The sequence below is a fragment of the Larus michahellis genome, unplaced genomic scaffold (genome assembly GCF_964199755.1).
Source record: "Larus michahellis unplaced genomic scaffold, bLarMic1.1 SCAFFOLD_78, whole genome shotgun sequence".
NCBI lineage: Eukaryota > Metazoa > Chordata > Aves > Charadriiformes > Laridae > Larus > Larus michahellis.
This window is the reverse complement of record NW_027436116.1, coordinates 552,904-570,955: the sequence shown is the minus strand read 5'-3', so window position 1 is coordinate 570,955 and position 18,052 is coordinate 552,904. Positions and strand designations below refer to the sequence as shown.

At 43.8% G+C, this 18,052-nt stretch overlaps 1 long non-coding RNA gene across 1 annotated transcript; it reads left to right on the top strand.

Annotated features, from left to right (window-relative positions):
• Positions 1-11,523: 11,523 nt before the first annotated feature.
• LOC141736971 (uncharacterized) lies at positions 11,524-17,923 on the top strand. Its single transcript, XR_012585092.1, has 4 exons — positions 11,524-11,625; positions 13,749-13,785; positions 16,936-17,569; positions 17,602-17,923. It is a non-coding gene; the product is annotated as an uncharacterized LOC141736971 (long non-coding RNA).
• The last annotated feature ends 129 nt before the right edge of the window (positions 17,924-18,052 follow it).

Sequence of the window (18,052 nt, the reverse complement as noted above, 5' to 3'; positions counted from 1 at the left end):
CCCATACCTCATCTATACTCTTGTTGACAACAGGTTTGTCAGGCTCTCCACAAGCAGCTCTAAGTTCAGAGCCAAGGCTCAGAACTGTTGCTAGTTCCTCTTGTAGTCCATCAGTTTCTTCTTTAGCAGCCTACAAAGAGAAAAAAATTCAATGCCGCTAACACTAACTTTAATAATCTATGTACAGCTTGTTTTCAAGAGAGGACATGGCAGGATTCGGCCTGTGGTTTCTTTAAAGTCCCTTGGACTCACAATCTGACGCTTCAAACACAATCATCCTTTTGCAGGGTCAGAGTGAAATCAACTGACATCAGTCTAAATTATAACAATGGCTTATGATGTCATTTTGCATGAGATGAAAAAAAAAACCAGGAAGTTTTCAATTAGATTTCTTTAATCAGAGTGATTTCTTTTTCAGAGGTTGTCAGTCAACCCTCAAATCTTTAACTATCAGCATGAATAATTACAGGCTTAGAGCATAATACATAGCGCAGGATACATGCGTACACCTTTCATTTAGATGTTCCCTATTACTCAGGGAATCTAAAGTACGTATAACTTTTAAAAGTCTCAGTGACGTGCTTATTATATACACGTTTATAAGCAGATATGCAAATATAAGGACAGGCACATGTTGCATGCTCATTGCAATTCAGAACTGGTACACGTTATTTACCACAGACTCTTGAGATATCACTAGAGTAAATTTCTACACAATTATCCCTCTTGGTTTCTAAAAAAATAGCCTCCTGTGGTATTTCATAGTAATTCTGCCTTTTCTCCGCATACTGTAAATAAAATAAGTCAACAAAATACTTTCTACTGACCTCAGCATCTTCTTGCTCTTGTGTGACTACAGACGGGTCAACTCCAGGTCCCTCCAGTTCTCCAATGAGCTCCTGAGTATCTTTAATAGTAGCTGCAAGAGCCACGTGACTACACCATAACTTCGCGGCTAGTTTCATTACATCCAACAATTTGGCCTCCCTCTCCTCAGTCAAGCTCCAGACGTCTTCCCAAATGAGGACCATTTGGTCTAGTTTATCTTGAACAGCTAAACAACAGAGGAACTAGATTACTACCTTGGCAAACGATTCTTGGCCATAAATCTCTCTACAGTTCTACAGCAGAAACATATGGGTATCTTTTAAAATTTAGACTGTAAAATTGTCTCCTTACAGCACTCCTTATACTCTTAAGTGGAAACAGCCACCATAACCCTAAAAAATAAAACAACGGTCATATCCACGATGAATTATTTTAAACAAATACTTTGCTTTTATACATCTTCTCCAGCTTCTCCAGGAGAACACAATCCCCGGATCAGTGGTCATCAGAAATGAAGATTTTTATATGCTGCAGCTTGCTGCATTTCCACTACATGAAACTTTCCTCCCTCTATTACCTTTAGCAGATATATCCTTATCAACTCCTTCTGAGCGAGCAATCATTTCCTTCCCTCTCTGTTTAAGCGTCTCATACACCAGCTGAAGTTTTTCCAGATCCACTGACACGTTCTTATTTTCACTGATTTGCTCTTTAATCTTCTCAACCTCTGCTGAGATTGAAGGTGGCTGCCTCAGACGTTCAACTATGCCCTTCAGACTCTCAAGAGTTGGATCTGTCTTGTCATGAAACTGGTAGGGTGGTAAAGGACAGAAAAAAGTGGCAGAGAAATTAGGAAAAAGAAAAACAACTGAAAAATGGCATTTGAAATTCTCTTGGAAAAAGCTACTTTAAAATTAACATATTTAACATCTCTAGCCAACATATGTATGTGCCACTTGCAATACTGCCCTTCGTGGTTCTTCCCCTCTTTCAATATCTAAATTACAAAAATGACCTTGCAAAATGGTACTTCCTCTCAGATGGAAGAATTTTACTATGAAGTCTGGTTTCGGTCCTGAGACATTCCATCTGAAGATGGAGAGCCATGACTCATCGGCTCTTTCATGAGCCATTTCATCATTTTAGCAAGCTGTTTACCTGAGTAGTATATGCATACTTTTTCATATCAGGACCAATATACTGGCATATAACCACTGGTTAAGATTCGATATGTAGGGTCATTCAAAAAGATGTTTGTTAGTGCCCAGGCGATGCTTGTTACTGCAGTAAAGGAACGTTACTTTCTGCAACTAAAAGCACACAACAGCGTGTGTTATGTTGACCCACAGTTGACTGAGCCCAGGGAGGTGTCCAGAAACTCAATTACAGCTCTGTAACATGATTCCATAGGTTAACATGTAACATGGCTCCATAGGTTATGTGGTGCCTTTGATGCGGAGTGCAACTTAAAATAATTTAAAACCTGAAGAGTTAAATAATTCTTCTTCCAGGACTGTCTAGACAAACACTGACGTAAACCATCGTAGTGCAGAGCCCTAATAATATATATTTATGTATCTTGATAAAAAAAGAGATTATATAAAATTACATTCCGGGCGTTACAATGTTTTGCTTTGCCATCTGCATATACCTTAACGTACAGAAAATGAACCTTAATGTATTGCGTAAATAATTAAGCATTTTCTCAACATCTGATTATACTCTACCTGTTACCAAAGAATGCATTTTTATTCTTGCTTTCTGTACTTAGCCAGTACAACATGTTAATGTCTACCGCATACAAAGCAGGGACTCCAATGCTAAGTAAATATCTTGATTTTCAAATGTGCAGCTCCATGCGTCTTTCAGAGGTGTGAATAAGGAAGGTGTTTAGAATGACTAAAGTAAAACATAATGTCTATAACAAGTTCAAAAGCAGGATAATATGTCACTTCTCTTCCTTAGCTTCTTAAACTCAGTCCGTAGGGGCTAGGAATATGACATGAAGTACAATGACCTACGACAAAAATGATTTAGAATGTCGACTTGATGAGAACTTTAAGGTGTATTTCTTTAGTTAGTATTTTGGACCTGAGCAGAATATAGCACTTAATTTCCAGTGAACACAGAAAAGGGGGAGCTTCCTATCAAAGGAGCGGTATAGAACAAACCATTTTTATTCCGGTTTTTGTATGGGTTCATGTACGGTTTTACTGAGCTCTTTTCTGAATTTGGGGTTGAGTAAAAGAATTTCAGCTTGGGTTTAATGACAATTAACTCAATATTTAAAAGTCTCCAAAACGTGATACCTAACAATCCTCTGCCGAGGTTCACTGCATAGGCTGATGAATCTAAGATGGGCAGCTTTTATGGACGTGATCTGAATTTTATGCTCACGACAACATTTTGTGAGGTCTAATTTTGCTCGCAATACTTTTACATAACAGCTTAAGCACACGTTACGTTAAGTTCTTGTGGGTCTGCAACGAAGACCAAATGCTGGTACCGCTGCCAAACTACCCTCTAGTTCCGTTGGTAACGGACTGTAACTAAAGCTGCCAAGTTCGAGACACGACTGTATTCAAGTTAACTGATCAACAGTGACATCCATATACAAAGGAAGCATCAGCTAGTAACGGACCAGCAAGAGAAAAAAGAATAAAGTGAAAATAAAATCCCACACTTTTAGACCAAATGTTCCTTTTTTTTTACTTCAAAATTAAGAAGCAATACCATTTTTCAACTGCAGCAGTCTTAATACTAATATATCAAATTATAACCCCTCAAGAAATAGAAAAATCGAGGCCATAAGCAGTGATACGAACATTCACAGGCCTTTAGGTTGAAAAATACAGAGAAAACAGAAATTTAGTCTTGATACAGACATGTAAGATGACAATGTCTGCGTATCTTTCCATTTGAATGAACCCAATTATACTTTAAACTTAAATTGATACCTGGGTACACTGAGAAATGGCTTCATCCAGTGCCAGTGCGCGCTTTTTGACTTCTTCCTTAATTTTACTCTAAAGGGTGTCAGCTGCCACATATTCCTCTTGGATAGAAAAACCTTCCCCTGGGCTCAGCTCCCGCAACTGAGGCCCCGTTTTGTTCATCTTATCTATAGGAGGCTTGTGCTCAGCCATCAGCCCACGCAGTTGCTATAACAAACAAAACAACTTCTCAGTTTCTGATGCTTGCACCACCACATTACAGCTGTCCACACTTCTAACACAACCAGCTGGCGAGAAATTCCAAACAAATTCCCTTCATCCTAATGTCAAGCGCAAATAATATCGAACAAAGGTAGTGATTGCTCTGCCAGTGATGGCTCCCATTCCAACAGAGAGCTACCCAGGCTTTAAACACCACAATTAGAGACACACTGGAAAGGTCCAGGCAATACTCTCGTAGGACAGATGATTGGTTACAGGCAAAATATAAGATGCTAACTATGCATATGATCTTGGCAACAGACACTCCCCATATTTAGTACCTATAATGACAGAAATGTCAACAATATTCCAGGCATGTGCATAACACCACTGCATATATACTTTTCGTGTTGGTATTTGTCACTTGCCTCAAACCCTTCCATTGAAGAACATCACAGAAAGAGGTACTGGCATTGCAAGAATATGAATTCAAATTATCCTTGCTTTAAGAAGAGGGAAGTAGCACAAGGAAGAGTCAAAGAAATCAGTGAAAAGGAGAAACGGACAAGGAAGACCGATTGGGAGAGACTATCAACCTAGTTTAGCAGTCTCCTCTCTGGCCACAAGACCCCTCTGTCTTCACAACAGCGCTATTTCTTAATTGACACAAAGTTTAGCAAGTAATTAATAAGTAAATTAAATTTTATCTCAGCTGTCTACTCCCTCTCATCATCCACCCCCTAAGTAAGTCAAAACTGTGCATAAAACTTGTGGAAGTGAAAGGTCACAAGGTGTCTTCCAACTTGCCAAAGGATTTGGGTTTTGTTTACTTGCACCCGTAGATCTGACAAAAGGGAAAGGTTTTTTGCAGGAGTAGCCCGATCCTTCCCTCCACTTTTATTTATTTTCTCAGCTCGTTCCTCCCTTTTCAGGAAAATCCCACTCTCTTGTGAGGCACTGTCCCTCCTGGTGCTGTGAACTCCATGCATTTCTACCCTATAGCCCCTGTGCAGGAACATGAGAGGCACATGCTCTGTTCCGCTCAGCTCAGACTTTGTTTAAGTTAATGAAGGCACAGAAAAGGGCCTGTATCAGTCTCGGTGTAAATACATCCTCTTGTCTTCAACTAAGCTTCTTCCCTTAAAAAGACATCCTGATACTGGCTCGCTTACTTGCTCCTCCCCAGAGGAGGAGAGGCTGAGAAGATTGAAAAGACAGTGACCATGACTCTCAGCAGCCCTCTGAGGGCACAACAGCAATGAAAACACAAATCCCCCTGACTCTAGCTCTTACCCAGAATGTAACTCCTTGTGTACCTTGTAGCAGGGAAAATAATGCTGGTTAGCGGAGAAGAGGCAAAGGTGAAACTAAGGGCAGCCTGAAATTTTTTAGAAAATAATTTTGTGTGGTTTATTTCTGTGCACAAATAGATGATTTGACACAAGGCCCACAAGCGTGCACATTTCTGGGTCCAAACCTTACGCTAGTGCTGTGCCCACGGCTTAGTTCAAACCAAACTGACTGCATGCTACTCACACAGAACCGACTCTATGAATTCCATGACTTGGAATAAAGACAGTCATCAGTAAATACATCAGAACAGAAAGGTAAGTAAATACAGAAAACGGTTTTCAATTCACATTCAGAACCTTTTTTTTTTTTTGAATACAACAATAAATGACTTGATCTTCTCCACGATCTACTATTGGGTAAACAATTCCAGTAAACAAGTATTCCAGATCAGATTACGTGTTAAAATTGCCTGACATTAATCTTCTACTTAACAATCAAATCCCAGCTAATGGCATAGCCCAGGGAAAATGCAAAAACAGAAGCTCATCTGAAGGGCCTCTCATGCAAGCAGAATGATTGGGGGGACAATCCTGGAAGTAAAGCAAGCATGATTTGGTTCACAGTGACTAAACAAGATAGTTTGTCAAGCTCATGTTATATAGCTAGTCTTAACAGAGCCTGTTTGTTCATTGTGGACATAACAGGAAGACAAATGAGTGGACCCACTGTTTACCAGTACATAGTAGTGGCATATCTTCATTAACTGGTCCCAGAGTAAACAAAAAAAAACAGAGTAAAACTTTGAAGCCGGGGTTCATCCTATCTAACTGGAGTCGCTTAATTGAGGCGGCTAAAAAAACCCCAATCCTAGTTACTCTGTGCTCAGCAGGGAGAGAGAGGTCTGTCCAGTAGCCATATGGGTTTGACCCCACTGCACGGTGCGATCTGCACACTCAGCCTGGGGCCTCTGTGCAGAGGAGAGAGAGAGAAACCAAGAGGCCCAGGGAGCAGGAAAGAAGGGTGACGGGGAAAGTAGAGGGAGAGGAAGGATGACAGAGAGAGAGAGGGGCTTGGAGAAAAGAGAAAGGGCGGACAGGGAGCAGAGCACAGCAAGAGAGAGGAAGGGAGGTACAGGGAGGCGAAAAACAGGACCCAGAGGGAAAGGGGAAGGGCAGGGAGGAACAGGGAGGCAGAAGAGGGCTGACAGGAACCCAAGGGCCCAGGACTCACCGCAGCTCCCGGCTCTGCAGATCTGTCCTGTCGGCCTGTGCCAGCCTCCCCTCAGCCGACACAAGATGGCCGCCGGGAGCCTCGTGCTGGGTCCACAACTCCCAGCGTGCCCCGGGGCGCCCCCTCCTGCCCTCTGACCCCGCGGGAACCATGGCCGCCTCCTAGGGGCTGCCCTGGCCGAGGGCCAGGTCCTGGAGCACGCCGGGAGGAGGAGGTCAGGGAGGGAGAGAAGGTGGGGAGAGGGGCGGGAAGGGCCAGAGGGCCGGGGAGAGCAGAGGGGAGCTGGTCAGGGAGGGGAGGGAGGAGAAGTGCTGGTGAGGAGCGGGCAAGAGATGGAGGGCAAGAGATGCTGGTTAAGGACTTGTCTGCTGAGACATGGCTCAGGACCACACCAGGGCCAGCAGCGCTGCTTTCTGCATCCCGTGGCGGTGCTGGGCAGAGGGACGGGTTGGCAGGTCCTGGCACGAGGTACGTGTGTGGGACGTCAGGGTGACTCTCGCCTGGTTTTTCCCAGCAAAGCCCCAGCCGGTGCCAGCCCCGAGCTGCAGCCCCGGGGCCGAGGCTGCAGGAGCCGGGCATTTCTGCAGGTGCCGCACCCTGCCGTTGGCTGCCCTGGGCTTCCCCCCCGTTGTCTGCAGCTCTGCTTTCTGCCAGCTCTGAGGGCACCGCAGAATGGCTCTCCTGCTCCCCAAAGCTGTCCTGACCCATGTCTGCAGCTCGTGTGTGGCGTCTGCATCACACAGCGGTTTGGGGGTGGCAGCTCTCTCTTGTGGCACCCTGGGAATGGGGGCCAGGCAAACCCCATCTCTCCCTTTCGATCTTTGCCCCCCAGGGAGACCAAGCAGAGATGTACCATGTGCTGGAGAGCATCCTGCAGGGAGGCGACGGCCGATGGCAGAGCAGCGCTGAGAGCCTCCTGACAGCAAAGGTGCCCAGTGGCCGCAGAGGAGCCCAGGGGAGCTGATTCTTTTGGAGGCCACCAGGGCAGCCTTCCTCCGCCCCTGGTTTTAGTGAGCGAGGGAGCAGTGCAGAGCCGTCCCTCAGGCATGCAGGCCTCAGGAGGGCTTCCCAGTGCCCCAGTGAGAGATCCTGCTCCCAGGAAGCGCCTCCCCATGGAGCAAAGGCCATATCCAGCCACCCGGCGCTGGGTACGGCTGCCCCAAGGGGTGTCTCAAGGAGGACGGGGTCATCTGTCTGATGGCTCTGACACAGAAATGGTGAGCTGAAGCCCCGTGGCCATGGCTGGCTGGGTCAAAGTCTCCGAGTTTAGTGACATTTGGTGAAGTCCTGGGCTAAGTATCGCATGACTTGAAACATTGCTGAAAAAATGGTGGAGGTTTGTCTGCGTGTTCTGGATGCTTCTGGATGCTGGACTGTGGCTAGGAGGGAATGTGCTTAGTTATTTCTCAAAGGGAGACAAAGTAAGTGCCTAAGTAAGGGTCAGTGTAACTCTTCAGAGCTTTGGCTGTTTAAATGTTGACCTGAACTTCTACAGAAACGGTAAAACGCTTGCACTTCTCTTCTAGTTCATGCGTGGGTACAGGGAAGAAGGCAGCAGACGTACACATTAGCTAAACCCCCTTTTTATTGCTGGCGGTAAAGGCGCCTCTCGGCTGGGAGCCCGAGAAGGACCCCGTGTTACAATTCTTGCTCCCTTACATGCCATCCTAAGGCGATTCACATATGCATTGTCACAGTCTAGGAAACCTATTGGCTTTGGCCATGAGGTCGCCTGTTACCATTCACTTTGGAGGAGTTGTTGACGTGACCCGCTTTGCAAGCACGCTTCATTCATATTTAGTAGCTGAGTTTGCCCTCTTTCGTTGCACCTTGGCGGCTTTCACCTTGTTTCCGTCTGGTTTCTTGTAACAACAGACCCACTTGCATAGGTGAGCTCACTGCTGGTCAAGTTCTCTTGCGCGTGTCTCGGAAGCCATCTTTACAGAGGAGCTTTTTCTTTGTAGCCCAGTGCGCTGGTCAGCTTTTTCAGCAGGGCTAGTTCAGAGCCTACGCGGCAGGACACAGCTGCTGCATCAAAAGTTTGCCTTCTATCCCACAGGAGCTTGATGGTGAAAGCGCCATTTCTAGCTTTACGAAGGAGACAGAGAGGACCAAAGCTCCCTGAGCTTTGTTGGGCTGAGCTGGCCTTCGGGATAACTCGGCTCCTTCCTTTGCCACTTGCTTGGCTACTTTTTTCCAACCGTTGATGGTTTACTGCCCACTGCTCCTCAACGGCCATCCTCTTGCAAAGGTAATTACGATTTGAACTTTAGGACAGATGGTACAGTAGGTAGATACGGGATCAAAGTATAGGCTGTTCTCTACCTTGGGAAGGGTAGGATGAGCTATTACACCTTGATAGGCTGTCCAGGTATGCGCTATGGGTAGAGTTCCTATTTGCTAATTGTTGTTTCTTTAGCATGTGCTGGGGCCTCGGTCTGGAATGACAAGAAGCCCACCCTGACTGATGCAGTGGGAAGGGAGACAGCAGAGGAGCACAGCAAAGGCAGCTGTTAAAGGAGCGGCTGAAAGCCAGTGCCTCCTGCATCCAAGGTGGGAAAGTGTGGGCTGGAGAACCAGAGGGCTCTGCTGCTAAAGGCAGCCACAGGGAAGCAGCAGGTCCTCTTCCGTGAAGGTGACGCACAGTGCAGCCTTCCCAAAGGGCCTTGGTAACTGCTGTCAGTGAGAGTCCTGTGACAGGGCCAGGAGGGCCATCAGCCTGCAGCTGTGCAGCGGTTGTAACTACCGCTGAAACCGTTGTAGAGGGGGATGCTGTGCTGTGGGTTTGGCTTGGGGTTCTTTTCTTAACTATTTTGTTGGGGTGCAACTATTTCTTTGCACTCAGGTGGGGGGACTGGCGCTGATCTCTTTCTGGAGTGCATCCTGGCATCCTTTGTGTCCCAGAGCTTTCCCCTCTGTTCCTGAAGAGGAGCGATGTCCCCGATCTGCGGGGCTGTGCTCTCCGCACCCAGTTCATCAATAAATTTGTTGTGTTTCATAAGATACTGGTTTTGCACAGATACATAGTGAAGGTAAGGGTGTTTTCCATGCGAAAACACAAAAATACCCCAGTGGTTTTCAGAGCACAGCTAGGGAATACGTTTTGGTGTAATATGTATGAATGCCAACTTTTGGGTTTATATGCATAACCGTGACTTGCAGTTGTTATCCGTCAGATGTAGATGCTTAAACTCACCTTCAGAAGAAAAAGGAAAAAAAAAACAGACCAGGATTTTCTGCCTAAGTGGGATGTTTGGAATTCCTATGTGTGGACATACAGTATTGCATTTTATACCTTTGTCTGTGCAGCAGTCCTGACAAAATGTTGAAATGATCTTGGAAAGAACAAAGTGAAGCTTGAGTGAAGATGGCCTACTTGTTCAGATTTTTCTGAGTACTCCAAGCTTTTACAGTTCAGTGACTGTTACTTTTCACAATGGAAATCTAGTACTAGAAGCAAAGCTAATATGAGGTAAAAGTAAACAGGATTTTAAAAATCAGTGGAAAAATATGAGATGATGCTTTTAGAGATGCCAGGAAGGCAAAGGGATGGTTGGGACCTATTTTACAAAGGGGGTGGGGGGATGTCCTCTTCCACGTTTACTCCAGAGGCGTGTTCTGTAAGGGCAAAATTCCCTTCAAAAAGCCCATACTCAAGAATAGTGCATTTAGACTTGCCTCCTTTTAATTTGATCTGAATTTCTTATCATAGATGTTCTCACAATATCGTGGTAGAACGGTAAACTCCAGAACTAGGGTTTCTTGAGTACTCTTTCCTGCCTGTACCATTCTGTCTCAAGCCCCTTGGAGAATGTGCTATTCTGCTTATCAGGCAAAAGACAAAAAAGTACAAAACCAAAAATGGGACTCTGAACTGCTCTTAGGTGAATAGTTTTAAGGAAGAGGAGTGCTCTTCTAAGGCTGTCTCTGCAGCTCGGAACTTGCTCGAGTTCAGTGTTACAGCATGCGCTTGATGGTTTTAGTAATGCTGTGATGCGATGTCTTCAAAACAAACTCCTGCTAACTCCAAAGGAAGTCATGCCCATAGGAAGAATATACTGAAAAATGATGCCTAAATTGTGAACTATTCCTATTTTGTGTCTGATCCCTGAGCAAAATCTCCCTGACAGAGCTTGGCTTGATATCCGGTATCTTTGGTTTTCAGGCCATCGTTCTGCAAAGCTAAGGGCTTTTAGCATTTGAAACCGTAGGCAGATTACAGGGAATGGCTGCGGGTAGCACTTTAAAAGAGTTACTCATATCCAGCTGGTGTAAGTACAATATAAAACCATTCTCATGGGAAAGTCTTTGCATTTTAAGCTTGCTCAGTCCAAGTGTCTCAGGTAGTAAGGGCAGGTTTTTTTGGGTCGTATGTAAAAGGTCAGAAGGCTTTCCTCCGTTTCAAAAGACTGACATGGTGTAAGCCAAGGCAAAGCACGGGTAGCTTCAGGCACACACTGTTTTCTAAAGGCTTTTAGAGGCTGTCTTCGTATGTAGTTTTGTTTGAGTCTCTCTGCTCTGCAAGAAGGGAATTGAAAGAATTAACGTCCCTTCACGTTTAATTCAAAGGAGATGATTAGCTTCAGAGGGGAGATACCACTTTAGTTTGAGCCAATTGTGCCTACTTGTGAAAGCAAGCTCAAAAAAGGCCAAAAGTTCTGTGATGCAAATTCTAGCACTGCCAGTTTTGGCTCCATTCAAATGTAAAGCACTGAGAGGCCGAGAAGTGTGGTTGTTGGTGGAAGAAGCTCCAAGAAATAGACAGAGATGGCAGGGTCTCTTCTGCGTTCCCTCAGTCTTGAGCACTGGTGGCATTAGGTGAATTGTTTGAGTTAACAGCTCTGGAAGCAATGGCGTTTTCATGCTTTAGCTCGGTGCCTGTTTTGTTGCAGGGCAAGCTAGACAGACTTTCTATCTGTCAGGGGATTCTCTGAAGTGCTGTGTAATTACGTATTAATACTTAATCCTTAATCCTTATGAACGGACTAGGGTTTTTTTCTGTGTTTCTCTTGTTTTCAGAATACACCGATGACAATGCCCTGATTCCTAAGAACTCATTGGTGATTGTCAGAAGAATCCCTGTTGGAGGAGTTAAAGCTACCAGCAAAACATCTGTTAGGTAAGTATCCACGAACCCTTGTATTCTTTGTTAGGGGTTTTGGTGTGTTAACTTTTTAAATTTATATTAGCTTACAGGGCTTTCAGCTTGTATCTTTCTTGTTAAAGCTGCTGTTAATTTTTGTTGTCCTGGGCTAGATTTTAATGTATCTGCCCCAAAGCAGGCTGACATTTTTAGTCCTGTTGGGACATGGGGTTCAAACTCCATCAATTACAACTTTTAAGGTGACTCTGTTGGGTTTGTTCTTGGGGCTGATTGTTCTGAGACCCATGGTCTCTACATGGATCTCCATATGGAGAAATTCCTTATTTTATGTGTTTGCTTTTACACATTGTAGTGTAATCTTAGGATTTGTTCCCATCTCAGAAGAGCCTGAGTCTCAGTGTTTGACTATTTCTTGCACTTGGGCTGGAGGGTATTCTTACGGCCCAAATCTGGGTTTTTTGCGTACTAGCTATAGAGGAAAGACCCAGGGTTGCCAGCTGGCAAACAATGCAAACAAGAAGTTTCATTCATAAAGGATTCCTAGTAGTTTCCTAAAGACAATGTCCGTTTAAGGCAAGAGAAAAAGAACAGTATCCTAAAGCCTTTTGTGCGAGTACGATGATACTGTTGTGTCTCGCACCAACAGTACAGCAGCATCCCGGTACTCATGAAGTGTCTGCAAGCAAAACCCCCTGAATTTATGTGGCTCTGCATGTCAGCTTTGGGCATGTTACTGCCGTAGTTGTTGCAGTGCTTTCAGGTACTCCCTAGTAATTCTGGAGGCCACAGAGTTGTGCTTCTAAACACTGGGGGTTAATTAAAATGTGTATGCTTAGTGCTGCGTTGTCCGTGCATCCTCCATTTCCTCCGGCACCCTCTCCTGGTATTGTAATGCTGCCCCACAATGAGAGGATAGATGCTGCTAGCTTCAAAGATCAGGTAAATACCTGTATGTGGGGATAAGGGAAGAACGGCACTGCTGTTCTAGCATTGACAATTCACCAGGCAGATGAGCTTTCTGCTCCTCCCGCTGGAAACATTGCAGAAGCCACTGGCAGAGCGGCTAAAGTTTGGGAATGATGAACGTATGCTGTACTGGTGGAGAGGCCTTCAAAAATGTGTTACTCACCTTGTAGTATGTTCTTCGAGGTAAATGGATGAAGAAACCATTGGGTGGTCATTGACAGTGTTTCCTTGTACTTGCTCCCCTTCAGGAGCTGTGTGGCTGTAATTGTGAGCCTGGTGGTGGTCTAGCAGTGGCAGGAAGCGCGAGCCTTTCTCTTTGTACGTGAATTCCACAGCAGCCTTTGAATTGCCTCTGCAATACGGATCAATGAGTATGTGGAATCTCAGCAAGTTTTCAAATGTAATAAATAGTTCCTAAAATATTGTAGCATTTTCAGGATCATCTTAAAACAAATTCTGGCAATCAAGGCCGCTATTTTCTTTTGTTACGGGACTCCTCAGTTGAACAAAATTCTAGAAACTGCTGTCAGGTGACATTTCTAGTACTATTTTGAATCCACATAGCATATGTAACACGTTTAGTGGCTAAATATGGTAGCCGTCTGAGCACAGTGCTTGGGCTTCCACAGAGAAACGCTCTTCTAAAGACTCTGCTGCTGACGTTTTTGTTATGTCTTTGTCGGATGACTGATTTCTGGTTCGCTTAAGTAAAGGTGCGCTTTGAAGTGTCTAGACCATCACTGTTCTTGCTTAGAAATTAAAGTACTGTGTATGGCCCTATTTGTGATACTAGGGATATACAGACTGGCTAACGTTACCTTCCTGTTTTGATGGTTGATTATTTAAGAACACAAAATATAGTACAGACATGATGGTTTTGATACTTAGGTAGCAGAGACAAAATACCTGAGGACTTCCTCTTGTGCTGTTGTCTTCTGTATCTGTAAGTCTTGGAGTAATTTGTGACAAAGGTGAAATGTGATTTGGGTTTTTTTTTCTTTGCACTGAGTGTACAAGAGAGAACAGTTTATGTATACGAATAAATTTCCACATTCAGTAGACTATCAGAACATAATGTTTTGACAATCCGTTCTTATAATCTGTTTTTGCTGCTTTTTGCTGGGTACAAGTGCTTTATTTTAAATTCTGATCACCTTTCTTTCTTCTTCTAGAAGTCAAACTGAGCCAGTGAGTGAAACATCAAAAGCGGTATGTAAAATCACAGTCTCACCCTTTTTTCTTTTTTTACGTTTGGAAAAAGAGCAGCGTTTTTCTTCGGGTTTGAAAACACTGTCATTCGGCTGCTAAAATATAATTAACACAAGGAAATACTTGACTGGTGATGGTCTAGATCTTGATTTGCCACTTGGGTTGAATGCTATGCGTAACTACACATTTCAAAATAGTCCTTACAGTATAAAAATCACTATTTGGTGGTTTTTATTTTTCATCTTTATTTTAAGTACTTCACTGCTACGGTGTGAAGCATTCCACTGACCCTGGACCACTGGATCTGATGCCTTGATAAGCTGTTAGGATCAGCTAAATCTAGAAACAGATGAACTCTGGCTCTGTGTTCTGTGAAGAATGCAGCCTCTGATCCTCATGGAATAGTATCCAATCAACTTAAAATTGTAAATTTTTTGTATGTAGGTCTAAAAACACTACGTCTTAATCTGACACCTGTAATTCTGTCACCGAGTGGTTCGAATTCCTTTTTGGCCATGAATGCATGAATGCCTCGCATTGTGAGTTTGAGTTAGTTTACTGGCCCAGTGACCCAAGGAGTTAATTTTATGCATTTATGTAAACCATGTTTATAGTATTTCATTTAATTCAGTCGAGTTTTTATTTCTTGAAAAGGGTTATTTTTCTTGTTGTTTACTAGCATGTGCATAAACACAAATCACATGTTCCAAAAGCAGGTTAACGTTCTTTTCGCCTCGCGTCTTCCCTGGCGTGTCTGTGTCACGTTTCTAAGTAGCATCTCGCCATCCGCTAGCACAGATGTCTCCAAGAAAAGGAAAACTCCTGGAGTGGGAGGGAAGCCTCAGTGTTAGCTAGAACTACTTAAAGTAAATGAAAGACGAAGCAGAAACGTTCCCTTCTAGTTTGCTCTGCCTGGACCTGATTTGGGTTGTGGGTAGCCGTGGGGAGGGTGGAAGCCTTGCATCGCTCTTTACAAATCCTCTCTCTCTCTCTCCCTGTAAAAGCACTGCAGCCTCGGGTGCTTCTGGTGTTGGAGACACAATTAACTTTATTCTTAAAGCTAACTCACTCTTGGTTCAAAGCGTGGGCTTTTTGTTTTGATTTGGTTTTTTAAATACCTGTATTTCTGCATGTATTTCAAAGATGAACCTGGATCTTAGTGTGGGAGGAATAAATCACCAAAAAGCTTGCCAATTACTGTTGAACAGTAAAGCAGCAAAATTAAAATTAGTCATGGTTTTTTTGAACAGGATGCACAAAAGGTTTTACTTTGAGTATTTCTTCCTTGTCTTGCTCTTCTATTAGCTGTCATTCTATACGTCCAAATTTGCGCTGCTGTCCTACTGTTACTACAGCCAAAGCAAGAAAGTGCCTCCGTTTGGGTTTAGTATTACTGTTTCGGTAACTGCGAGGATTTCTAGTAAGGGCTTGTCCTTAAAGGCTGCAGAAATGCAGCGCCAGGCCCATTGTTATAGCACCGTCAGGCACAACCGTGATCCTTCCTGGCTGAATGTTTAGTTCAGCCAAACAATCAGATTTTAGGAAACGGCTGTAATTTACACGTAACGTTCCAGCAGTGAGACTAGCCTTTTCCTCCTATTTTTGGTGCCCTTTCCCACGTGCTTCATGTTAGTTTCTGTCTAGTCTTGTGTTTGAAATGGGAGTTAATAAATTTATTGTCAGTTCTTGGTTTTTGAGGGTTGGGTTGGCTGGTTGGGTTTGGATTTTGTCCCCCCAGTTCTTCTGCAGTATTACCTTAGGGCTGTGTACAAGTTTCTTCTGCGTGATTGATTTGAGGGACTGGCAGGAAATACCTCAGTAGAAATTTAGAGGGGAAAAAAAGTCACGAGAATGTGGGATCATTGGAAGAGGAAGATGGCTGTTGGGCACATGTACTAACTAGTACACGAATTATCTATCGCCTGTGTTTGATAACTGTTTAGTAGAAAGGAGTGCTATCGCCACCTTTAAGAAATCAGACTCTTGCCTGCAGGCCATATAATAACTGCTTCCTAAAAAAATGCAGGAACTACTTAATAGTTTATGAAGCATTATGTTTCAGTTCCTGGTCAGTACAGGACTGTTTAATGCTAGACTCCAACAGAGCACCTTCCCACTCTCTGAAAAACTGCAAAACGGTGGTGATTGTGCCTGCCGTGAGGGAGCACGGGCCTGTTTTGCGCATGGGAAAAAGAGTGGCAGATGGAGCGTGAAGGTGTTGGCCCAAATCTGGGTGTGCGAAGAGCTGAGCCACACACGGAGTGGAGACGGGTGTTTATTTCGTGTCTGCGCAGCGGTGGGGGCTGGGGGGAGCTCCGCAAAGCCAGCACAGCTTGGCTTACACATTGTAAGCTTTTATATTTTACGAAAAGCGACTCATTGGCGGACTAGACTAATTTCTCACACTTCCCAAACTGATTTGGGTAGTATGGCTTGCGGTCTAATAAAATACAAGAAATCAGTTTTCTGTTTCTGTAGACTGCTCCGTCCTGGTAAACACCTTTATTTCAATAAGCGGAGCAGTAAATTTTTTTCTAGACTAGGTGGTGTGTTACTTTTATGGCTGATGTTTTGGACTGGTGTTCTTATTTGGGTTTTGTGGGGTATGGTGAGTTTGGCATTTTTAAACGTAGTGACAGGAGAGGCAGAGTTCACGTTTCGGGGCTGATATGCCGGTGCTTTATTTTGACAGGCACCTGCTGTCTTCATGCAAGTGTAACCGTGTGCATTTCTAAATGATGAGACACGAACTGATTAATTTTCAAACTACACTGAAGTTTCCTGTAGTGCTGCTTCCTTCTTGAATAAACTTAAATATATTTTCTACATGCTTTTTAGCTGAAAACTGACAGCTCCCTTACCCCTTTGACTTTTAAGCAGTCGTGAGCATTTGAGAAGGGTCCCTCTCTGAGATATTCCGGAGCAGTAAGTTGATCTCAAACGGGTTTGGTAATTGTAGTTTCTTCTCATTAACCGCATTAACCACGCTCTTAAGCTGTCGTAGGTCTGGGCTTTGCTTTGAACAAATACAAATGCCGCTTTCAGTGACAGTCAGAGGCTATAGTGCAGGCTTTGGGACTACAGTAGAGGTTAGCTATTGCTGTGTTTTGATTGTAGAACTTGAATATGTGTTTCTTTTCTCGTGAACAGATTGGTGACTCTTCTGCATCTATTTCTGCGGCCCAGATTACTAAGGTATATGAATATTCTCGTCAAATACTTAAAAAAGCATTTTCTTTGTACTTTTACATCTTATACTGTCATCTGTATCTGGCTAGCACTTGTAATTTGAACAAGACTTTAATAAAATTTCTACTAATTTAAAGTATTAATTTTAACTTTAAAATGTGTGTATATTTTGATACCATCCTGTAAAGAGTAGTTCCCATTTTGGAAGATAAAAGGAGAGTACCTTATCAGCCTCAAGATGACGTTGTAGTATTGGTCTTCTTCAGGACACTGAGAAGAAGCGCTTTAGCTGTCTACCGTTTTTAATAAGTTTTGTTAATTTTGCATTGGAAACTAACACAGTTTTTACGGAAGACTTGATTTGTCTGTAAGCTGTGGACATTTAAGGGGGGTTTTGAACAGCCAAAAGAGAAGCGTTTCTGTAACGTGGACAACTGCATCACTGTTTTTGAATTTCTAGTGATGGTAGTCACAGAACCATTCTGTGAATGCTGCACAATTTCATAAATTGTAGTATATGTACAGTGGAGAGCGCAATCTAATTTGTTTGAACGCAGACTGTGTGAATTGTGAAAATGTGCCCAGTTGTTTATAAGTTTATACCAATGTGCCCGTGTGGCATAATAGCAGATGTGGCCCTCTGAAACTGTTGTAATGCCGTGTTTGGCTATGGAATCGCTTGCATTTTTGGCTCAATAACATGTGACTTTGGCCGGGAAAGCACTAGCGATAGCCCTTGGTGCACAGACGTAGTGCTGTGCAATGAAATTACTCGTCTTGAAAGAGCACAAAGATTAGAGGAGGCAGGGCCTAACGCAGAGGAGACAGTTCTTTCTTCTGAAAATAAAGGCCGGAATTCATTTCCAAGAAGGAGAGATCTCTTCCTGCTGGTAACTTCTTCCCTCTCATGTAAATGACATGTAAATGTCAGTGACTTCATAGATGTCGATCTGGATTACGTTACTCTTGAGAAAAAGCTGTGTATTTTGATCTTTTCTTCGTTCACGGTTTCAGCGTCACTGGCATAGCCGCCAGCCTGACCCGGATCGTCCGGGCGGGGGGCTGTCGGGCGAGGGGG